Raw genomic sequence first — 23,809 nt, 5'->3', positions numbered from 1 at the left:
GGGAATAGTTAGAGTGGCACAAGGGATCCTTATACTTGTTCCTGATGAGAAGCTTAAGGGTAGGCCTTGAAACGTGTAGACACATGAGGAAACTGCACATTATAGCACTTTTTTATCCTTTTCCCCACCTTTATTACTGCCAGCTAAAGGGAGTATTAAAGTTTAGTTTTTTCACGCAGCCAGGTATTTTTTAATCCACTTATTTATTTATTTATAAAGTTTTCTATAGCGCGAACATGACCCTGAATGATATCAGAACGCTTTACAAAGAATGGAAGGAAGGACATAAGTCCAATATCGACATCAAGTAAGAATACACAATACGAATATTCGCATAGTTCCCAGACAATCGAATCAAGAGAGTCATGCAATAAACAGGAATATAGCAGGCTAGGAGAGGGGACACATAATGCTGGAAAGGAGAGTAGCATCAAATGAGGTACAATGGTTGTATCCATGGTTCATATTTACTGACCCTTCCACTCTCACATCAAACACAAATAGTTCGCTTCACTTGTAAGTGGTCCTACGTCTCCGTAGGTTGTAGCTTGTCCAGCCCTGCAGCTGGGCGGGAAGAACCCGATGATGAAGCATGCCACCAAGGGAGCTTTTGGTGGCTGAGGGTTATTTTTTAAGCACAAGTTGCTTTCCCATGCAAGAAACATAGTTTTTTCTCTTGGGTTTAGTCTTTTTCTAGTACAGGTAGCACAGTTCTTTGGTTTTAAGAGTGGACTCTAGTTGTTTTTTCATTACTGACGGAGGAGGCTGAGTCCACGAGTTATTGTACCTCTTCACTCCCCTCTTTGTTTTTTGACTGCACAACATACCATATAATTCCACTACACACAATGTACATCCATATACATTTAAAACGCCAATATCTCTAACTCTTGCAATGTGAGTCCCCTTACATTGCAAATACTTCTTTAACTAGTAATTGCATTTGCAGAGTGGTGTAGAAAGGGGGAAGGGCTTCTGACCAGCGATCAGGAATTCCACTGCAAAGGACTTACTGGAGGTACCAGGAGGGATAGTTGGCCCCCAAGAACATACTTGGGGGCCAACTACCCCTTCTATTACCTCCAGTAAGTCTCACACAGCAGGACTGCTAAATTCTCATAGCAGGCCATGCCCTCTTTGCCCACCATTTTGCCAATGTGCTCCCTGGCGCGCTCTTGGATGGGGATTGAAGTCCCCTTCGCTGCTGGGAGTCCGTAGGGGCCAACTAGCCTACCTGTTTCCGCCAGTAAGTCCCATGCAGTGGGATAGCTGAGAGGTGAGAACAAGCCACGCCCACTTTCTCCACCACTCTGCAAACACGCCTCCTGGCACACTCCTGGTTGGTGGATGAAGTCCTCTTGCCTCCTGAGGGTCCCTGGGGGCCAACTAGCCTTCCTGTTACCTCCAGTAAGCCCCACACAGGTGGATTGCGGAGAGTGGTCAGAGGCCATGCCCCCTTTTTACACCACACTGCAAACGTGCCTCCTGTCCACTTTAGTCCTGAGGTCCTTAGGGCACAAGGGAACCTCATTGCCCCACCAGCAGTGCGGCAAGAGGCATGTTTGAAGAGTGGTGTAAAAAGGGGCATGGCCTCCTACCACCTCTCAGCAATCCCACTGTGTGGGGCATACTGGAGGTACCTGGTGGGCTAATCGTCCCCTAGGGACACTCATCAGTGTAAGGGACTTCATCCCCCAACCCAGAACGTGCCTGAAGGCGCATTTGCAGAGTGGGTGCAAGGAGGCGGCTTAGGCGAGTCGCCCCTTTTTTTTATTTATCGGCTTTGTGGCCTCCTTCCCTTGAACCTTTTGGGCCCCGGGGACCCCATCCCCTGGGGCCTGAGCCATTTTTTTAAAAAAAATGAAAAAAAGGGGGAGTGCTGCCCCCTCCCCAGGTCAAATTCGGCCCCGGTGAACCCATCTCCCAGGGCCCAGCCATTTTTTAAAAAAAATTAAGAAGAGGGAGGGGGGACTGAGCCATTTTGGCCCTGGGGACCCCATCACCCGTGGCATGGCCTCACGGGGACCATGGGTGGAGCTCTAATGCCCCATGGTCCCTGCTGGCTCTCTGCCTCATGTGGGAGCCGGCATTGCTTTTGGTCCAAGGTAGCTGCAAAAATGCAGCTCCCTCTGCAAAAAAGCAATATTGCATCGCTTCCTGGTAGCGAAAGCATTTTTTTTGCTTCAGCTTCCATGAAGCGAAGCATATGTTTGCTATGGCAGGGCGGGAGCATCGCTACTCTCAGTAATCTAACTGGTGCACTCAACACAATACATTAACATCAGTGAAAGTGCTAAACATAAATACAAAAGAACATAATTTGACACATAAACGTGCATTAAAAAACAATGTTATCAGCGATATATTATTTAACCAGTCCTGTAATTGATATCCAGAGGGGTGTGTTTGCTTTGGCCCTCTTAGTATGAGCAAAGGGGTTTCAAAACCAAAATATGGCACAAAATGATAATTCAAAAGAGTCCTAATCATTGTCCCTATTGATGTGATTACTAAGAAATCCCCAATCATTACCATTGCTGACGCGTTTTGCTCTGCTAGTTATTGAAGGTTCTCATCAGGACAAGGGCATGCCCCGGGGGATGGGCTCCACTGGGCAGAAAATGGGCCGGGAGGGGGGCCGCTCAGCCTCCCTTACTTTAATTAGGAAAATAAAAGAGCAAAGGCTGGACCCCAGGCGATTGGGACTCTAAAGCCAAAATGGTGAATGGAAGGGGGGACAAGTTTCCCCCAAGAACGTCCTCTACAGTTTGAATAACAGCCAATAGATAAAGTACAACAAGCCCTAAACTCATTCACCTGGGCATATAAATCAACAAGAATAGCATGGAAAAAGCTAAGGCGTAGAAGGGAGAAGGGCGGCTTCACGCTCCCTGACCTTAAATATTATGCCTGGGCCTTTCAGTTATCTCACTCTAGGTTGTTATTGAAATCCCCAGATGGTTCGGAAAGAGGTATTATGTTTGCTGAGATGTTGAGGGGGGCCATATTACCACTTGAGGGTTTCCTTTTTAAGTTTGGAGATCAAAAGTTCTTCAAGAAAATAAGGCTGATGGTCCTCTTGGCCGCCGCACAAATGTGGTTCAGAATTAAGCATTGTACCAGGCTCAATTATTATTCTAGCCTTGCTCCTATTTGGGACTCTCCAGGAGCCCCGGAATGTTTGAAGGATAAATTAGCAATCCCACTTAAGACAGCAGGGTTAATAGTATGGAGAGATCTGGCCTCAGAAGGGTCCCTTCTACAGTGGGAGTTCTTTCATAACACTCTGGAGAATGATATGTCCAGGTTTAAGTACATACTATTGCTGAGCTGGTCACAGAATCTTAAAAAGCTGATAGGCGTAGGCAACATCTTGGAGGATGTACTGGTTTTTAGGCCTGTAGGTGGAAAAGAAATGTCTTTTTTTTATTGGTCTCTAGTCGAAACCATTGATGGAGATTTTAAATTGGAGGAGGACTTATGAGGAGCCTCCATGCCAGATGTGTGCTGGGAGGAGGTGTGGCAGACCTCCTTCCAGACATTGTTTTCTATAGTAAAACCTGCCTGGCTGCGGAGGAACCACTATTTCACAATAAACAGGGCCTATTTATCTCCAACCAGACTCTTGAAAATAACAAAGGGTCCCCCAGTTAGGTGCAAGAAATGTGATTTGGCAAATGCCACAGATATACGCATGTTTAAAGAGTGCCTAGCAATAACAGCATTCTGGGAGAGTATAGTGGCAACCCTAACAGACATCATAGGGATTCCAGTCAAATTTCTCTTGCCCTGATTATATTCGGCATACTCAGTGGAAGTTTCAGGTCCCACAAGGGGTTTTCTCTTTTATTCAATTATTTTAGCCAGGAGAGAGATCTGTAGGAGATGAGTAGAGGCTGTACCCCCAACTTATTCAGATTGGCTATCCTCGCTGTATAAAATTTCCAAGATAGATCTGGATAGACTACAGAATAGTAAGATGAAAGCAATATGGGAGGGGTTTCTCAATTGGTCTCAGCATTAGTTATGTTGTGGTACACTTCCAGAGCTACAGGGTGTATGTTGGTCACGTTTTTGAATTTAAAACACCATCTTTGATCCTATGATCATGCCTCATTGGATACTCTCGGACTGGGTCGGGTCTTGTTGAGCGATCAAATTACCATCCTGTACGGACCTTGACCAACACTCACTTGTGGTTTTCCATTGAAGAGAGTGAGACCACCCCTTTCCTAAGAAAGGGGCATGCAACTTTTTGTGGGTTTGTCATATACTGGTAGGTGGGCATGGTTTTTCTCAGGGGCACCTCTAATTCAAGTGCCTACGTATGTTGGCATCGAGCCATGGTATAGACAGCCCACTTCTTGTCAAATACAATTTGAGGCAGATGAGGATTAATAAAAAGTAAATTAAAAAAAGAACGTCCTGGGGGGCCAACTATCCCTCCTGCTATCTCCAGTAAGTCCCACACAGTAGGATTGCTAAGAGATCTTCTGGCACCATGCCCCCTTTCTCACCACTCTGCAAATGTGACTCGAGGTATACTACTGGTTGAGACATATAGTCCACTTTACTCTTCAGGGACCTGGGGGCAAGGAACCCTCCTGGTACCTCCTGTAAGTCTTACAAAATGGGATTTCTGAGAACTGGTCGGAGGCCTAGCCCCTTTCTTCACCACTAAGCAAACGCAGCTGCTAGTTAAAAAAACCTGATGACATCTCAAATGAAATCACTGATGGCATCATCCACAGAATCTCTGATGCACCACTCACATCACAATATAACCTTTCATACACCCACTCCAACTTCCACACTATCATTCTCAAAACCATTAACACACCAATACCAGTAGTTACACACCACTTACTGATTCATGGCTCTGAGCACACATCCATTCACTCACCCATACAGTCCCTCATAACCAACTCAGTAATACAGCCACTGACATATCCACTCATACACCCAAACAGCTATGCACACACTGTAAATCACCCATAGAGCTATTCATACACCTACTCACTCCCCCATAGTGTCAATCACACAGTCGCTGACTCACCTATACAGTTATATACACACACCCATTCACTTATTGATACAGATACTAACACATACTCACTCACCTCTGCAGTCAGTGGCACAAGCACACACTCACCCATATAGCCACTCTCACAATGACTCACTCACACAGTCACTCATATACTCCAACACTCACCCATACTACTTTTCACATATGCAGTTACTAACCCATATACCACTGGCAACATCCATTCACTCACCGACACAGCCATACACACACTTAGCCACCCATACAGCCCCTCACAGACATACTCACTAACCCATACAGCCACTGACTCACCCACTCACACATCCATGCAGGCAGTCACAGACACCTCACCCACCCACACAGACATTCATACACCCATGCAGGTACTCAGACAGCCAACCACCCATACAGTCACTCACATACCCACTCACCAACCCATACAGTCACTTAGAAACCAACTGACTGATTGATATAGACATTCACACAACCTAGTCACTCACCCATACATTCACTGAGACACCTAATCGCAAATATATACAGCCAGTCACACACTCACTAAATCAGCCATACAGGCAATCATAGACTCACTGATTCACTGATACACCGTGGTATACATATTTAACACTCATAAACATTTCTAAAACAATCACAAACACTTGATGATATCATCAGTAATGTCAGCAGTTATGTCATTTCAGATGTCATCAGTTATCTCACTGACTATGTCATGAGTGATGTTATATGTGAGGTCATAAGCAGTGCATTGTGGCGGCGCTAGTTATAGTTAGCTCAGCTAACTATAACTGCTGAATGTCTCTAGTTTTGTGTGACCTTTGGTATTTTCGGTGAATATATAGAATACACACTGTGAGTTTCAAGTGAAACCAAACCCCTTAGACCTCTCATTGCATTCTGGTCAATGTGGTCAATGTTTTTATGGTTAGGACACTGTCAATCAACCTACATGTAAAGTAAAGTCCGGAGATGTAAAAGACTGGGAGGCATACCTGCAAGTCTAATGACTTTCCAACAGCCAAGTAATTAGTCCCGATGCAATAGCAACACACAATTTTAAAAAGGAGCTCCATGGACCAAAATTATCTAATGCTTTGATGCTACTAAATGATGTCTTCTTGAAATGAAAAAGGTCGCCTGCGTGTTCTCCTGTTTCTGGACCAAAAGCATGGGACGGCACGAAAATATAAGAACTAACCGCTAGATGCATCAAGCATCCATTTTGCGATTCCTTATTAGCGAAAAATAAGGAATCACTATTAAGGAATAGCAAAATGCTATGCATGAAGAAGTCGCTTACAAAATAGCGATTTCTTAAAATTCCTTAATTGCGACTCGCAAATTGCGAGTTGCAATTAAGGAATACCTCCCCATTCATTCCTATGGGCCTGGTGGCCCATAGGAATGAATGGGAGACAATCTCAATTTGCGATTCTCAATTAGAGAATCGCAAATTGAGATTGCAATTTCAAGGGTGCCAGGGTGTCAAAAAGACACCCTGTTGCACCCCTGAAATCTGCATATGGGTACATATTGCACACACACATGCCCTAAGGGCATGTTTGTGTGTAAAATGGAACTTTGAAAAATACACTTTAGTGCATTTTTCAAAGTTTTTGCAAATTACCATGAAGTTCAACTTCATGGTAATTTGCTCCGCCTATTAGCGAAATCACTAATTTTTTAACTTTAATGCATTGCATTTAAGGAATCTCAATTTGAGATTCCTTAAATGCAATAGCAATTTAAGTAATCGCAATTTTGCGATTTCTTAAATTGCGATTTTTGCATTTGGGATGATGCATCCCAAATGCAAAAATATCGGTCGCAAAAGGGAAGATTCTGAGAATCTGCCCTTTCGCGAGTGGATTTTAGCTTGATGCATCTGGGCCTACATCCAGTACAGATATTAGAAGAAAGAGGACATACACATTGTATCAGTTTAAATAAATTCGTTGTAAAATGATGAAAAACAAATCTATTTTGGCAACAAAAGGCGTGCCAGAGATGTCCCCATTTCAAGGGTAAATGGAATAACGTTAGGAGAATAACAAAGAAATTGCAGATTGAAAGCCGAGGTTGAAGGTCAAGGGAGCAAAGGTCGTAGCAGAAGAGTAAATTAGCAGGTTAGATAAGCAACACAAAGAGGATGTACAGGAAGTCTGAGAGGAGAAAGGCAGACATGTGAAAAAAGGAACTGGAAAAAATCAATAACGAAATGAATACTTATTTTGACGTCAAATGCTTTTATAGTATTCCCATTGAACAAAAGCCTTTCATATATTTTAATCTTATTCCCAAGGAAAATATAGCTGACAACAGTTTTCCTCTCTTTACACTCATCAGACTGCATTTATTAAGATTGTCTGTCCCAGGCTTTAATTAGGAATCTGACTACCTTCTTCTCTGAGAAAATGTCTATCCTTCAGGGAGAGACAATTGCTTGTGTACCATCTCTTCTCCCATTTTTATGGTATGGCTTGACAGCGCAGCTGTCGTCAGACAATTGTGTGAGGAACACTAGGGAGGGGCTTTGGTGCCAGCCACATGTTGGAAATTAGGAGTACAATTTTTTGATTGGGCAGAAGTTGTGTGCCTCCACCAAAAAGTGCATGCAGCTGTGTTCATTTTGTTTATTTATCCAGCTGCCTGAGCTTGAATTTTCAGGGGCACACACATGACTTTGTAATGCAAATAAACTGTATTGGGTATTGCTAATTTGTATTAGGTGATTTGAAAAGGTGTTATTTGTGTGTTTTACTGTTTATTAATGTATTAATGAATATTTAATTTTGGTATTTTTACTTTTCTATGTTAAGGGATTTTTTTTATAGTAAAATTTATATTTTTGATTGAGTAGTAAAAATATTTTAACTATCGTTCTATTTAAATTAGTTTGAAGGTGGTTGTTATTTAGACTTGTATTTTATATTCAGTGTGTGCACTTACATTAAAGTAGTGTTCTTACTATGCATTCTAGGTATGGTAGGCCTTGATTGTTAGCAAATAGTTGTAATTAGTATTGTAGCATTTCATGCATGGCTTTAGTTTTTTTTTATACTTTAGGTTTAGTTGGATTATAGAGTGTTCTATTTTGAGTAGTTGGTAGCTTTGTTCCTTTTTTTATATTTGTAGACCTGGTAAAGTGCAGGGTGGCTTTGGACTAATGTCCCGTGGAAGAAGTTGTGTCACCCTTCCACTGGGTTATTTGTTTTTGCTTTAAGTGCCATTATGTGCTACCATATACATTCCACAATGGTATAGAATACTAGGGTTATCCAGCAGAGTTCATGTCCTTTGATTCTGATGGATGCAGTGTAGGCAAGTATGGGATAGGAGACCATGTCCAATGAGACCCCTGAGTGGATGGATTTCACAGTGGCGGCAGTTTCTTCTGGGATGATTACAGGCCATATGGCCAATATTGATACTTTTGACACGATCATGAGGTGTTGGGTGAGGTCTGTTGGGCCTGCTGGTGGGTTGAAGTTGCAATAAATGGTGGTGATTTTGTTAATGAAGAATTGAGAGAGAGATTGTTGCTCAGGTCCTGTCAGGGGGAGATCAAGTTGGATGCGGTCACTGGAGTGGTGAAATTCTCCACAATGGTGAAGATTTTTTTGATTTCATTGGTGCGGCTACTGATGCAGTCTGTCAGGGCAGCTCGTTTGGTGATCCGGATCATTTGGAGGTGGTGTCTCAGGGTGCATTTGATGAGCTCCTGTCTGCATTATCATGGATCCTTCTCTATTCATGCTCCAGTTATGTGTAATGGCTTTCATCAGTCTGAGTTCCTTCATGTAAGAACTGGCCTGCGGTATAGATCTTGTTGCATTGTTGTATTTGAGGAAGGCCCTGGAGTCGGTGAAGTAGGTGATCCAGTTGCTGAATTTATTGATGGATTTCGGGAGGCTGTTGCTGTGTTCGGGTCAGTTGGGGTTGAATGTGATTATATAGTCTTTGTTAGTGATGCAGTTGCAGATTTGGCATGCTGGTCTGGTGGTGGTGCTTCTCCATTGTACTGAACAGAGGATGCTGACCTTGACAATGTTGTGGTCTGTCCAAGAGAGTGGCATGGACTTGTAGATTGTTGATGTTATTTCATTATTAGTAGTTACATTTATGGTGCTTACTTGTTAGAGTTGGTTTTCCTTTTTTTGGAGATTGATTTTTCATTTCTTCTTCAAAGTGTGGCAGACTGTTTCTTTCTTGAAGTGTAGGCTTCTTTACTATAAATTATATATTTGTATAATTCATATTTAGCTGTTTTCTTTACTGTATGATTTTTTAAAATATATTTAGTCCTTATTTGGTAGACCCTAACTAGTATTCATGTGTCAATTTTATACATATATGTTTTACTTTATATTTAGGCAATTTCTTTGACGTATACCCAATGTTTAAATAAATATTCATTTTTCTAGTTGTATTCGTTGCTTTAATTTTAGAATTTAGTATTAGTATTGTATTGATGTTATTCACTGTTAGGTAGTGTTGTTCTAGTTGAGATATATATAGATTAGTGCTCTGAATATTTAAATAATTCTAATATATAGTTTAATATGTTGTTTTATATTTGACAGCTTTAAAAATATTAATTTATTGTATTTTATCCTAAAATATATTTATTTAGTTAATGATAATGAAAAAAGGAACCAGCTGAAAAGGGGTGTTGAAAGTAGCCTTACATAAAGGAAAGGCTGCCTTTAGCAGGAGGATTGCAAGGAGCTGCACAGAATGTACTTAAATTGGCCCACTGTGGCTCAGGAATGGATTTGCACTGTCAGGTTTAAGGCAAGGTCTTGTGGCCCTGATCCGGTTATAGTGTGCATAATAGCATGGTAACTTCCTCCCAAAGGTCCGGATTGTGTTGGGCATCCATGATCTTCTCTACCCAGTATACATTGCCCTGTGGACAGTATCCTGAGACCGGCAGATAAAAGCAAGATATGAAAAGTTGATTGATATCACTAGTCACTGTGGATATGCTCTTGTTCAGCTTTCAGACAAACTCCCTGCTCAGCACCAGGACCCCTTACGCTTCTCTGCAAAATAGTATTCAGAAACCTGCAATTGTGATTGTCAATCTTTGCCTCTGCTTCTCCTATCTTTTGCATGGGGAGATCCTCACACAAGTAAGGTTGAAATACTTAGTAAATGTGGAAGGTACTGGGGAGTAGCTGGAAAAAGGTGTATACTTACAACTAAAAAGGGGGAGTAATGAGGTGTGTAGGGAGGATTACAGAAGGGTTTAGGGAGGGAGATGCACCCTCCCACAAATGAGTAAGACCATTGCTATTCATAAACTGCACACCTAAAGTTACTACAGCAAAAAAGAGACTCTAAACAAAAATAACTGACTCCAGCTCACGACGGGAGGAAGTCCAACAATCACTGGTACCATAACACCTTCCTATATGCAACATAATGGTGGTAGGGTCTCAAAATAAAAACCCATAGGAAATAATGTTCAATTAGACTAAGGGGCTGATTGCAATGACGGGGAGACCTCCACCAACAGCCTCACCATTGTAACCAACTTTTCCAACCGTCATATTATGATGGTGGGCAGACATGTGGCGGTAGTAAAGACTGACCACCACACATCTGACAGACTCCTTGAGCTTCCCAGTGAGGCATAAGGGCTCTTAGTCCCTACAATGTTGGCGGTGCCTACCAGGCACCACCGTAGGGATTACGATGTCCCTTTCCGCGAGCCGTTTCATGGCGGGTTACCCACCAAGAAAAGGCTGGTGAAAAGGGACATTGGGGGCCTCAAGCTGACCCCCTTTAACCCTACCCCTTGGTTGTGGATGTTGGGGGGCACCTATGGTGCCCCGCTTCATTTCCCTGTCCCATGTAGCAGCCACCGCATTGTGCCTGACACATAGTGCAGGGATATGTAGCATGTCTCATTTTTACATTGCAGCGGGTGATGCAGCCAACCTCACCGCCACAATGTAAAATATAGGAATTGCAACTGCTGTGGTGGCGGTCATAGTTTAATGCCTACTATGGGGTCTCCGTAGCCAGTCGAGCGGTCCCAATCCCCGATATGATGGCGAATGAACTGAAGTCCATCCGCCATTGTAATCAGCCCCTTAAATATTTAAGATAGTTAAAAACGTAAATATAATTAAATGTTAAAAAAATCTAAATATGTATTTTTTTATTTAATTTGAAAGTATTTTAGCATTTTTGTCTGAATTTGTAAATTAATTTAACTCTCCTAAAAAATTATAATAATCATTTTTCATATCTATTAATGCATAAAGAAATATTTTTACTTTACATGGGATTTAAACTTTTTATTTAAATTCTGAAATATATATATATTTTTAAATAATATATTTGACTTAATTCAAGATTTAATTTAAAATTTAGTTAATAGTGCTGTAGCATGTTTTTCTTTTGTTCTACATTTAAAATAAACCTAAAAAATAACTTGCATTAAATAAAAATATTTTTACAAACTTTTTCCAACTTTAATACCATGTTTATTTCCTCCTATATTTAACCATTTGGAACGTCTGCAGCCAGAGTGGGGATGTCTATAACAAAAATTCAAGGGAAAATTTCACCTGTCATTTATCCTAAGGAGAGCTCTGCCCTAGTAGTGGAGATCTTTGCATGGTCAAAAACTTATTAGACTTGTAAATTACTGTTATATATTCATTTTAAATGTATAACCAGGGTAACAAAAAGCTACTATTTAACAGTATTTTTCAGGGGGAGGCCGCTCTGCCTGAATCATGGAATAAGGCTACTATTATTTTAATCCCAAAGCCAGGAAAATCCCCTAGATATTTGGATTCTTATAGGCCAATATCGCTATTAAATTGTGATTATAAACTTTTTGAAAAAATTATGGCGGACAGGCTAAGTCTGGTTATTTCGAAACTTGTACATGATGATCAAAAAGGGTTTATTAAGGGAAGATCTTTAAAGGAGCTTACTTTTTCACTTATAGGCGCAATTGATATGGCATCGGTTTATAAACTCCCCTTGGCAGTAATAGCACTTGATGCCGCCAAGGCTTTTGATCGAGTGAATTGGTCCTTTTTAAAGGCCCTTTTGGGTCACCTAAATCTAGGAATATGTTTTACCAACTCTTTATTATCTTTATACCAGTCACCTACTTCTGAAGTACTGATTAATGGGATTTTAACGCAGTCTATCAAGGTGATGCGTGGGACACGGCAGGGTGCCCCTTGTCTCCTCTGTTGTTTGACCTGTATATAGAACCCCTTGCTCGCAGGATTAGGAATGCGGAAAGTATTCCCCCTTTTGTTGTGGAGGGATGGTCAAAGAAAATAGGTTTATATGCAGACGACATAATTATCTATTCCCCTAAATTGCAGCAGTCAATACAAGGCTTATTAGAATTAACTTAAGATTTTGGGCTTGTCTCAGGGTATGAGATAAATGAAGACAAGCCCGAGACTATGTCTTGGAATTTAGAAACAGATGGGGTAATATGCAAAGCAGAGATGAGATACATGGGGGTAAGGTTTACACATAACATCGAAGAGCTTACTAAAATCAATTTTTCATAAATAAAAAGAGAAATAGCTGCTATTCTGCGAGGTTGGGCACAGTTACCACTTACCCTCTTTGGCCGCACGAATTTGGTGAAGATGGTGATTTTGCCAAAACTTACTTTTTTGTTTGAAACAATTCCCCTGTCATTTAATAAGGACTGGCTCAAGAGACTACAGAGCGAGATTAGCTCTTTTTTATGGGCTTCGAAAGGATCTTGTTTATCCTGGAAAAAGATACGAAGAAAGCTTGTTAAGGGGGGACTTGCGGCCCCGGATTTTGAGCTGTATTTGTGGGTTTTTCAGTTAAAACATTTTAGAATGCTGTTGGGCGTTCCGTCGGATTCATCTATTGGAAACATGTTTGGTACAATGCTCAAGAGCAGTAAATATAATGAGCACTGTTTTTTGTGTAAATTCGCTGATCCAAGGTTTTTTAAGAAAGTAAGGCTCAAGATTTTGCGTGAAGCGGCGGAGCTTTGGTTTAAAATTAGGAGAGCATAAAAAATTCCCTATTATGGTTACAAGGCTCCAATATGGGATGCCCCAGGGTCACCTCTCTGGTCTAGGGATGTACTGGCCACTCCATTGAGAATGGCGGGTCTTGAGTGCTGGGGGGATTTATTTCCAGATGGAAAGCTGATTGCTTGGGGGCAAGGAGAGGCAATGTGGGGTAGGAGCTTTTCAAAATTTAAATATCTACAAATTCATAGTTGGGCAAGTAAAGCGGATAATGTTGTTGGAATCCAGAATGAGTTTGAAGAAAAACTCTTTTCAACTCGCTTCTACAAAAAAGAAGTTGCCCTTTGGTACTGGTCGATACTTGAGATGGAAGACGGCCTGTTTCTACTCCCTGAGGTCCTGTGGGGTGATTGCTTGCCAGACATTGCTACGGAGAACCAATGGCAAGTAACTATGGCTATGTTGTACAAAACAGTCAAACCTGCAAATTTAAGGCAGAATCTTTTATTTACAATCCACAGGGCATACTGGTCGCCTCGCAGACTTTCAAAATGTAAGGAGGGCGGAGTTGTGGAATGCCCAAAGTGTAAAAGCCCAAACAAGGATGATTTGCATATGTTTGTGGATTGTCCGAACATCAGAGAGTTCTGGGAGGATGTAAGTAAAGGCTTGTCACAAGTCTTAGACCAGTGGATCGAGGTAAGCCCTGAGTTAATCATTACTGGAAGATATGATATGCAAAGTAAGGGCACAGACGATAAAGCTAAACTAGTTTTTTATGGCATTTTGTTGGCCCGGAGGGAGATATGCAAATTATGGGTTTCTCCAATATCGCCAACATTTCTGGATTGGGTACGAGCCATGAGACATATTGCCAAATTGGATATCTTGGATCAGACTAAGAAAAGACGTAGATTTTGGTTACCTTTTTTGTCACTTTTTGGGTGAGGGAGTAAAATAAAATAAAAAAATAAAAACGAGGCCAAGACAAGATTAACTGAATACTAGTAATCCAATGATTAAGGCCTTGGCCTATCTCACTGGCGGTTTCTGTATCTAGGAAATAAGTTGACAAGGTAGCGGTGCTCTAAGAGGAAGACTCTACAATCATTGTCAGTCCCCATAAGAGTCCCTTCACTCGTAGTAGTGCTGCACAAGCCTATGTTACCAGAGCTGGTATATGAGATAAAAAGCCCTAGGGCAGTATCGTTTACAGAAAAGGGTGGCGAAAAGGCTAATGAGGATAAATAAATAAAAAAATAAATAAATAAATAACTGACTCCAGCTCACGACGGGAGGAAGTCCAACAATCACTGGTACCATAACACCTTCCTATATACAACATAATGGAGGTAGGGTCTCAAAATAAAAACCCATAGGAAATAATGTTCAGTTAAACTAAGGGGCTGATGTAATGATGGGGAAACCTCCACCAACAGCCTCACCATTGTAACCAACTTTTCCAACCATCATATTATGATGGTGGGCAGACATGTGGCGGTAGTAAAGACTGACCGCCACAAATCTGACAGACTCCTTGAGCCTCCCAGTGCGACAGAAGGGCTCTTAGTCCCTACAATGTTGGCGGTGCCTACCAGGCACCACCGTAGGGATTACGATGTCCCTTTCCGACAGCCATTTCATGGCGGGTTACCCACCATGAAAAGGCTGGTGAAAAGGGACATTGGGGGCCTCAAGCGGGCCCCCTTTAACCCTACCCCTTGGTTGTGGATGTTGGGGGGCACCTATGGTGCCCAGCTTCATTTCCCTGTCCCATGTAGCAGCCACCGCATTGTGCCTGACACATACTGCAGGGATATGTAGCATGTCCCATTTTTACATTGCAGTGGGTGATGCAGCCAACATCACCGCCAAAATTTAAAATATAGGAATTGCAACTGCTGTGGTGGCGGTCACATTTTAATGCCTACTATGGGGTCACCGTAGCCTGTCGAGCGGTCCCAATAGTTAAAAACGTAAATATAATTAAATGTTAAAAAAATCTAAATATATATATATTTTTTTTATTTAATTTGAAAGTATTTTAGCATTTTTGTCTGAATTTGTAAATTAATTTAACTCTCATAAAAAATTATAATAATCATTTTTCATATCTATTAATGCATAAAGAAATGTTTTTACTTTACATGGGATTTAAACTTTTTATTTATTTTCTGAAATATATATATATATTTTTAAATAATATATTTGACTTTAATTCAAGATTTAATTTAAAATGTAGTTAATAGTGCTGTAGCATGTTTTTCTTTTGTTCTACATTTAAAATAAACCTGAAAAATAACTTGCCTTAAATAAAAATATTTTTTACAAACTTTTTCCAACTTTAATAACATGTTTATTTCCTCCTATATTTAACCATTTGGAACGTCTGCAGCCAGGGTGGGGATGTCTATAAGAAAAATTCAAGGGAACATTTCACCTGTCATTTATCCTAAGGAGAGCTCTGCCCTAGTAGTGGAGATCTTTGCATGGTCAAAAGCTTGTTAGACTTGTAAATTAATGTTATATATTTATTGTAAATGTATAACCAGGGTAACAAAAAGCTAAAGCATCACTGACTAAAGTTTAAATATAAAATTATTTTTTTAACTATATAAAATGAAAATATTATTTTTCAATAAAAAATAAATTCTCACCTAAAGTAAAACATATTTTTTATTATGCATTAATAATTAGTAAAAGTAATGTGTATAGGTAATTAAAATAATTTAATTACATGTAAAATATATTTATTGTTACATCATATTTAAAATGTAAAGAAGGTATGAAACATTAAGATTATATTTATTTAAAATGTGAACTATTTGAAATAAGGTAATATAAATGCACATGTTTTGCTATTGGGTTTAGACTTAAGTCCCTGTCTCCATTATTTTAATGAGGTGCTCTTACAATACCAGGATTTGGCCTGGTGTGATGCTGTACATACTACTGTTTATTTTAACAGTAAATAGGGGTGGGTGGAATATTCAATTCTGGCCTCAGAATTGGCGTAATTTGGCGACTCTGTGTTACTCTTGTAACGCGGAGTTCCAATCAAATTCCGCCAGTCACCATGTGGCAGAATTTTTTCTTATGTAAGGGTCCAGAACAGTAAGTTGGTGAGTGCGAGCCAGATTTGGCATCCAACAGCGTGATTTCTGGTCACTAGTAGGGCTTCCAGCAAGATTTTATTAACACAGGTGGTTGCAAGCGTTCACGGTCAGAGAAGGCTGCCACTCGAGTAGAAAACCTACTCAAGCGGAAATCATCTTGAGTATCTGCATCCTCTGGCACACCACATGGTGCCATTAGCGCTGACTCTTCAGCACATAATGCTGTATGCTCTCTATATCATAGTGCGAGGTGGCGTGGCCAAGATGGCAGCGGAGTAGGACGTGTTTCCCTGTCCCTCTGGGGCGGCCTGACGTTAGCTTTGTTTAATCATCCCTCCTGGTGCCAATCCGAGCTGGGAGCTGGGTCCTGCTGTGCATGCTGACCCCCTTGATACCGGCGGTGTCCTTTTTTTCACGCTGTGGGGAGGTTGTCTGCTTTTTTCTGGGCGGTCCGACCCCGGCCTTGCTGCGGCCCGGCGGACATGGTGAAGCGTGGCTACTGTAGCGATCCCCTTCCCTGCGATGCCCCAGCTGCTTAGGGGGGCGCCCGATGACACGGCTGCGAAAGTGACTTTACAGGCTGGACAGCTGCATCCACTACAGAGCGGCAAAGGAGTGAGGACGGTGGCAAGGCCCGCGCTGCAGCCGCCATTTGCCCGCAGGGAAGGCACGGCCTGAGCGGGGAGAGCGGAGGCCAGGTGTACGAGCGGCCCATTGGCATTTGGGCCATGTGAAAACTGCTGTAGGAATGCAGCGATCGCACCCCCGGTGAGCAGGGGTATGCTCCTGTGCCGCAGCAGAGAGGGGCTGAGGTGCTCGAGGCCCAGAGGAACCGAGATGAGCAGCAGAGGGGGGGCAGACACCGAGTCGTGGATCTCGGTCCGCGTGTCGGTGGACGGTGTGATGCGTGGCTGGCCGTGGGGGCGCGGGGTCTCACTGAGTGCCTGGAGATAACTTTGCTGTTTGTGGCGGCCCCTGCGCCACCCTCCGCATGACTGTGTGACGGCGCTTTGCACCGCTTGGAGAGAGAGGGGGCTGGGTGTGAGGCCCGCGTTGAGTGCGCACCCTGCAGCGGCGGAGCCTGAGGGGCTGTAGCGGTAGTGGGCACCCCTCGGTGTGGTCTATATCGGGGCCTTGCTGGGAGACTGAAACCTGGGAGATCTTTGCCACTGGGAGTGGAGGGCCTACCTGTGGACCGCGAGGTGGCGGGCGGTGGTGCCCTGTCTCAAGCTGTGTCTCACCTGTGGGCTCGGGGGAGAGTTCTGCTTAGGCCTTCAGACCTGCATGGAGCCCAGTGACCTGCTTCCATACGTGTGCAGTGGGGGGTCGGCTGATGGTACAGGACGGGCGCCAGCCCCCCCGGTGGTGATACTCGGACCGTGTATCGGTGGTCGGTGTTGTGTTGGCTGGACCGGCAGTGGAGAGGCAGCAATGGCAGGGGGCCCCCAGTGCATGCAGTGTGGGGTGCTCTCTGGTTGTGGGGTTACACACCCCCCACTCTGGAGGATTTTGTGGACCAAACTGCCCATTGTGACTTTTCCCACTCGCTGTGGAGCGACTTGTGTACTGAGAGTAATAAGGGCCTTGGACGAGCTGGTGGAGGCCCGACTCGGCTGTCCCTTTCTCACGTGGCAGTGCGTTAGGGGGAGCGGAGAAAGGCGTGAGGGTTCCCCCGGTCCGGGTTATATACCCCACAACATGAATAGGGCTCTGACTCTTCCACACTTTGATATCCACGTAGGCCAAGTGATATTGAGCTCTGGTAACTTGCTGGTCGGCCTTAGACCGGGGTCTGGGCCCTGCCGGGAGTGGGCCCGACAGTGCTCCCTGGGTGGCTGACCTCCCCTTTGACTTGATCACACATTACTACGTGTAGGCCTTTGCCTCAGACGACATGTCTTCCTCCAGGAACAGGAAGGACAAGCCTGTGAAGGATCTCCTGCAGAAATTGGCAGGTCAGTCAACCTCTCAGTCGCACGCCAAATCGTCGCAGCCTGAGGATAATGATTTTCCGGCGACCAAAACTTTTATGATAGAACTGTTCTCAGCCATAAAGAAGGATATCCTGGAGCTCCGCTCTCAGCTTTTCTCCAACCTACGGGAGGTACGGCGAGATGTGGATGTCATCGGGAACGGGTAGCAACCTTGGAGGAACACAACCTGGGACGTGAGGACGATCTCCACCAGCTCTAGCAAGATGTCCTTCGCCTCACTTAGCAAAATCTGGATCTTCAAGCCCACGCTGAGGACTTAGAAAACCGCTCCTGGCGTAACAATATTAGAATCCGGGCTGTGCCATGGAAGGGAGAAGGAGATGACCTGCGTGAGTATGTCAGTGAGCTGTTCCGTCAGATCTTGGGGGAAGGAGAGGAGCAAGAAATACAGATGGACCGTGTCCACCGTGTTGGCTTACCCAGTGGCGCTAACGCTCTCCCACCGCACATATTGGTGTGTGTCCACGATTTCCAACTTTAGGAGTGAATCCTTCGCAAGGCCCTCGACCTCAACCCTGTTCAATTTTGGGGCCATCAGCCAGCACTCTTCCAGAATTTAGCGGCCTCCACCCTGGTCAAACATCGAGATTTTAAGCCCATCACTAACCATCTGCATGAACAAGGCATCCCCTACTCATGGGGCCACCCGTTCCGACTTGTCTTCAAGTACCATGGCAAGCTTCAGCAGATCCGTTCGCTGGGCGCTGCCTACGATGTCCTAGGGTTGGAGCGGTAATGGCAGCATGTCGGGAAATTCCCCCAGCCTTCGAAACTAGACGTGTCCACTAGTATGTTGGAGAGAGTGGCAGCTGTTACATCTGTGGCACAGGTGACGTATAATACTGGCGTCCCTTGAGCTACATACAAATGGCATCAAGTGGGCTCTTTTTCAGCGCTGGAGGTGGGGAATACTCTGTTGAGGGTTGATACCATTCATCACCCATGTATGGTGGATTTGCCCTGTATCAGGCGCGTTACGTAACCCAGAATGGCGCCATGTTCCCCTAACCGTTTGATCCATAAGACAGACTGCTGGCCCTGTGCATGGCTTTTGAGTTTCTTTCTTCATTATGTTCTCTTGCATTATGGTTTAGGGAATAGGGTTTTGTTGGGATTTTGGGGTTACTTTTGGGGCCCCGCATCAGTTCTCAGGCAGGCATGGCGAATACATGGACCGCGGTCACTGCATGCTTATTCACCTACTACCTTTGACATTGGGAGACTAGATAACTGCCACTTATTCCCTGGATACTCTGGGTAGGGATTTAAAGGTTGTGAGCCTGAATGTCAGGGGACTGAATAGCCCTGTCAAGCGCTCGGCCATCCTTTCACTCTTGGAAAACGCTGAGAGTGATGTGTGTCTGCTCCAGGAGACCCATCTCCTCTCCAAGGATACTAAACAGATGAGAGACAAACGCTTCCCGCTGCAACTGTGGTCCTGAGGCCCGGATAAGAAGCATGGGGAGACAGAGTTGACGGTAGGGTCACTATATGCTCCCAACGAACGACAAGAACCCTTCCTGCGCGTAGCCCTCTCTGAGGTTCTGGCATCTCCGGATACATCAATCCTGGTGGGTGGAGACCTGAATATAGTGATGAATCCAGGGATGGATAGGTCTGAGCAACGATCACATCAGACAGGAGCGCTGCCACAGGGGGGGAGACAATGGTTGGTTGATGGCGGATTGAATGATGTGTGGCGGGTCCAATACTCTCCCGAGCGCAATTACACCTACTACTCCGCAGCGCACAAAACCTACGCTCGCCTCAACCACTTTTTAGCTACAACCTCTCTTCTAGCTCACTTATCGGCAGCGAATATTACCCCCGTTCCCTATCGGACCATGCCCTCATCTCGGTTCAACTTACTTCCCACAGCAATCGCCCGTCGCCCCCCGGCTGGTGCCTACGCGACTCCCTGCTTCATTCAGAATCGGTCGTCAACCGAATACGGGACACCATAACCAATTACCTTGCAGATAATGACCAGGAGGGTACGCCTTTAGCGGCAGTATGGGAAGCCTTGCAATTAGTTGTACGAGGGGAGTTAATTGCGCTTGCGGCATCATATAGGTGACTTAGCAAAGCTAAGCGCGCGGAGTTAGAGGAGGAGGTGGTAGCCCTAGAGGCAGTACACAAACGGACTGGGGCTCCAAGGATTTGGAGGGAGCTGGAAACAAAGCGGCGCATGCTGAAACACTTAGACTTAGATAGAGCCGAGCATGCCCGCCTGCGACGTAAATTTTACCTTAGCGGGGATAAAGGGGGGTGGATGTTGGCACATAGAATAAGAGCACGGGTGCAGATGTCGGCTATCAAGTCCATTAGAGATCCCCAGGCAGTTGAACATACCACAGACACCCTTATTGTGGATTCCTTCCGTCAGTTCTATCAGGGCCTGTACAGGGAAGAGGCATCAGGCTCCAGAGGGATTGCGGAATATCTATCGTCCTGTAACCTTACGCCTCTGTTTAAGTCGTTGGCCAACGCCTTGGATGCCGCTATTCGCATAGAGGAGGTCATATCAGCAATAGCTCGTCTGATGATAGCCAAATCCCCAGGGCCGGATGGCTTCCCTGCTTTGTTTTTAAAACTTTTTTGTGTGGAGCTGTCTCCTCTTTTAACGCGACTTTTCAACTCTTTCCTTGATACTGGGGAGGTAACGCCCTCCATGTCAGAGGCAGCGATCATGGTCATCCTTAAACCTGGGAAAGATCCTAAAGACTGTGGCTCGTAACGCCCGATTTCCCTTTTAAACATTGACGCAAATGTTCATGAGCATCCTGGCGGCGCGACTCAACCCCCTGATGGACGGTATCATTAATCAGGACCAGGCCGGCTTTATCCAGACGCAACGGGGGGGATAATACCAAACACATTTTTCACCTTATAGACCAGGTCCACCGATCTCGGGACAAGGCTTTTCTCCTTTTCATCGACGCAGAGAAGGCCTTTGACCGGGTGGACTGGGAACATTTGTTTACAGTCTTATGGGCCTTTGGTCCCGGTGATAACTTTGTTCGGTGGGTTCAATGTCTCTACACGGTCCCCAAGGCAGCGGTAAGAGTGAACGGGTGTAAATCTGCCCTTTTCCCCATTTCCAGAGGGACTCGGCAGGGGTGCCCCTTGTCCCCGCTACTTTTTGCACTCTATATAGAGCCTTTTGCCCAACGCATACGATCGAATTTGGATATTGCGGGAATCAAGTTTGGCACTGACACCCACAAAATTAGTATGTATGCAGACGATGTTATCCTATCGCTTACCCACCCTCACTACACTTTGCAATATCTGGTGGCGGAACTCCTTGAATTCGGAAAGGATGCAGGGTTTAAAGTAAACTTTGTGAAATCGTAAATTCTCAATATTTTTGTCCCTGATGGTGAGGTTCAGGATCTGCAACAGGCCTTTGCCTTTTAGTGGGTGCACTCCGACATTACATACCTGGGCATCCGGTTGACTTCTTCTATTGCTAAAATGGTCTCCCCCAATTATAAGTTATTGGTGGATCAAACTACCAAAGAGCTCTCCGACTGGTCCCGCCTCAAATTGGACTGGTACGAGAGGCTAGCAGCAGTGAAAATGACTGTGCTGCCGTGTATCCTTTACCTGTTTCAGAGGCTCCCAGTGAGTCCACCGCCGGGCACCCTTCAGAAGTTGCAAGGACTCCTTAATAAATTCTTGTGGAGCAACAACAGTCGGAGGCTCGCATTGTCACTTGTCACCACACCGAAAGCGGTGGGGTGGCTGTGCTTTCCTCTATTGAGTGCTTATCATCAAACGTCCTGTCTCCGCTATATCACGGAGTGGAATAGGCCCTTGTCTGGCAAACACTGGATCTTTATGGACCAGACAGTAGCTGGCTGTAATATCTGGCGTGAACTATGGCTTTCGTGCAAACACAGAGCGTGGGGCCTCTACTCTTCGCCGGTGACCTCGCTGACTCTCCAAACATGGGATCAGTTAGCGCGGCACAGGGGTTGGACTACGTTTCCCTCCCCTATGACACCTATTGTGGACAATCCTGATTTTCCACCGGGGTGCGCGTCCCCAGTCTTTCATCGCTGGAGGGAGGAGGGCTGTAAAAGGGTAGGCTCCCTATTTGATCTAGACGGCCTGGTCCCCTTCTCTCAATTACGCAAGAACTATTTTAATTTGCCGGTGTCAGACGCTTTTCAGTACTCGCAGATGGCGCACTGGGTGACCCAACCTTTCAATTTTGCTTTAATGTCTTGCCCCTTGACCACTTTCGAAAAATGGTTAGTTTGCAAAAAAGACGACCGTAAGCTCATATCTGAATTGTAGGCAATGATCCTGACGCATCCTAAGAAGCAGCGTACGACGGCGCAGGTTCGTTGGGAGACTGAATTAGGGCGTCCTCTGATGCACAAAGAATGGGTCCATATCTTTTACTGAGCGCACCACACGGCCTCTAATACCGCGGGTGCGGAATCTGCCTGTAAGGTAGTCACTTATTGGTACTATACGCCAGCGCGTATCAAGTCCTGGGATGGAACTAAGTCAGGCTTCTGCTGGCGGGGTGTGGCCTTCCTGGCACCCTGATTCACCTTTTGCAGCACTGCCGGAAACTGGTGCGATATTGGACAGCGGTTCTTGATGACCTTGATGATGCGTTCCAAATTACATTTCCCCAGGCACCTCAGCACACGTAGGTTGGGACTCCCCCACACCAAGTCCTTCCCTTTGTGCTAGCTGAGGGGTAGACAGATTGCGTTAACATTACTCGCGGCGCGGCAGGTTCTTTTAGTACAATGGGGTTCCTCTGCCACATCTGACCCGCTGGACTGGATCCAGAGACTCTGGCACCTTTTAGCAATGGAGCACCTCTCGCTTAGCATTGATGGGAAGGGGTCAGAATATGCGAAGCTATGGGGTTCACACCTGTGGCTCCTTTCCAAGGAAATGAGGGAAGTGATGTGCCCAAAATACCTACAAATTCTGCAACTTATTCCTCTGAAACCATTGGGGGCCACAAACGTAGTCTGAATTAGTCTGAGTTGTGTCTGGCGGCCATGGGGTGGTAGGATGGGAAGTTAGAGACTGATGCGGAGGGGGGATTTGGAGGGTGGAGGGCTTGGGTGTTTGTCTCTTTTCTTGTTCCTTTTCTTTCATAAAAGTGGTATCTTAGCAGTTGCCTTGTATGTAGGCTATGGTCCGAAGCTTCTCTTCGTGAGGTCGCCCTCCGGGCTGTAGACCTGTACGCTCTGTACTGACCATAACATTACGCTCTGCCTGCCGGTGGATGTAGGCAGTTGAGCTGTGCCTATTGATCCTATACCACGCAATAAAAGATGATTGATTCTAAATCGCAGTGCGAGTAGTACGATGTGCCTATTTCCACCTGTTGGTTCCACTCCCTTTTTCAGGGGATAGAGACTTTGAAGTCTATACCTACATTTTTTTGAATAGCCAAAAAGTAGTAATGTTACTCAACTGTATAACAATAAAGATACTCTTGTAAATGACTCAGAGGTCTAATTTATCTTCATGAATAGACCCGACAGTGCTTTGTGCTAGGAGAAGATGAAAACCTTAAGACGATTACCAGTTCTGTGACTGACAGGAGCTCTTAAACGGCACCTTGGGAGCAGGCTGTGTCAGGGGATCCATATGACCTGA

The sequence above is a fragment of the Lissotriton helveticus genome, chromosome 2_1 (assembly GCF_964261635.1).
Source record: "Lissotriton helveticus chromosome 2_1, aLisHel1.1, whole genome shotgun sequence".
NCBI classification, from domain to species: Eukaryota; Metazoa; Chordata; class Amphibia; order Caudata; family Salamandridae; genus Lissotriton; species Lissotriton helveticus.
Note: the sequence above shows the minus strand (reverse complement) of the source record.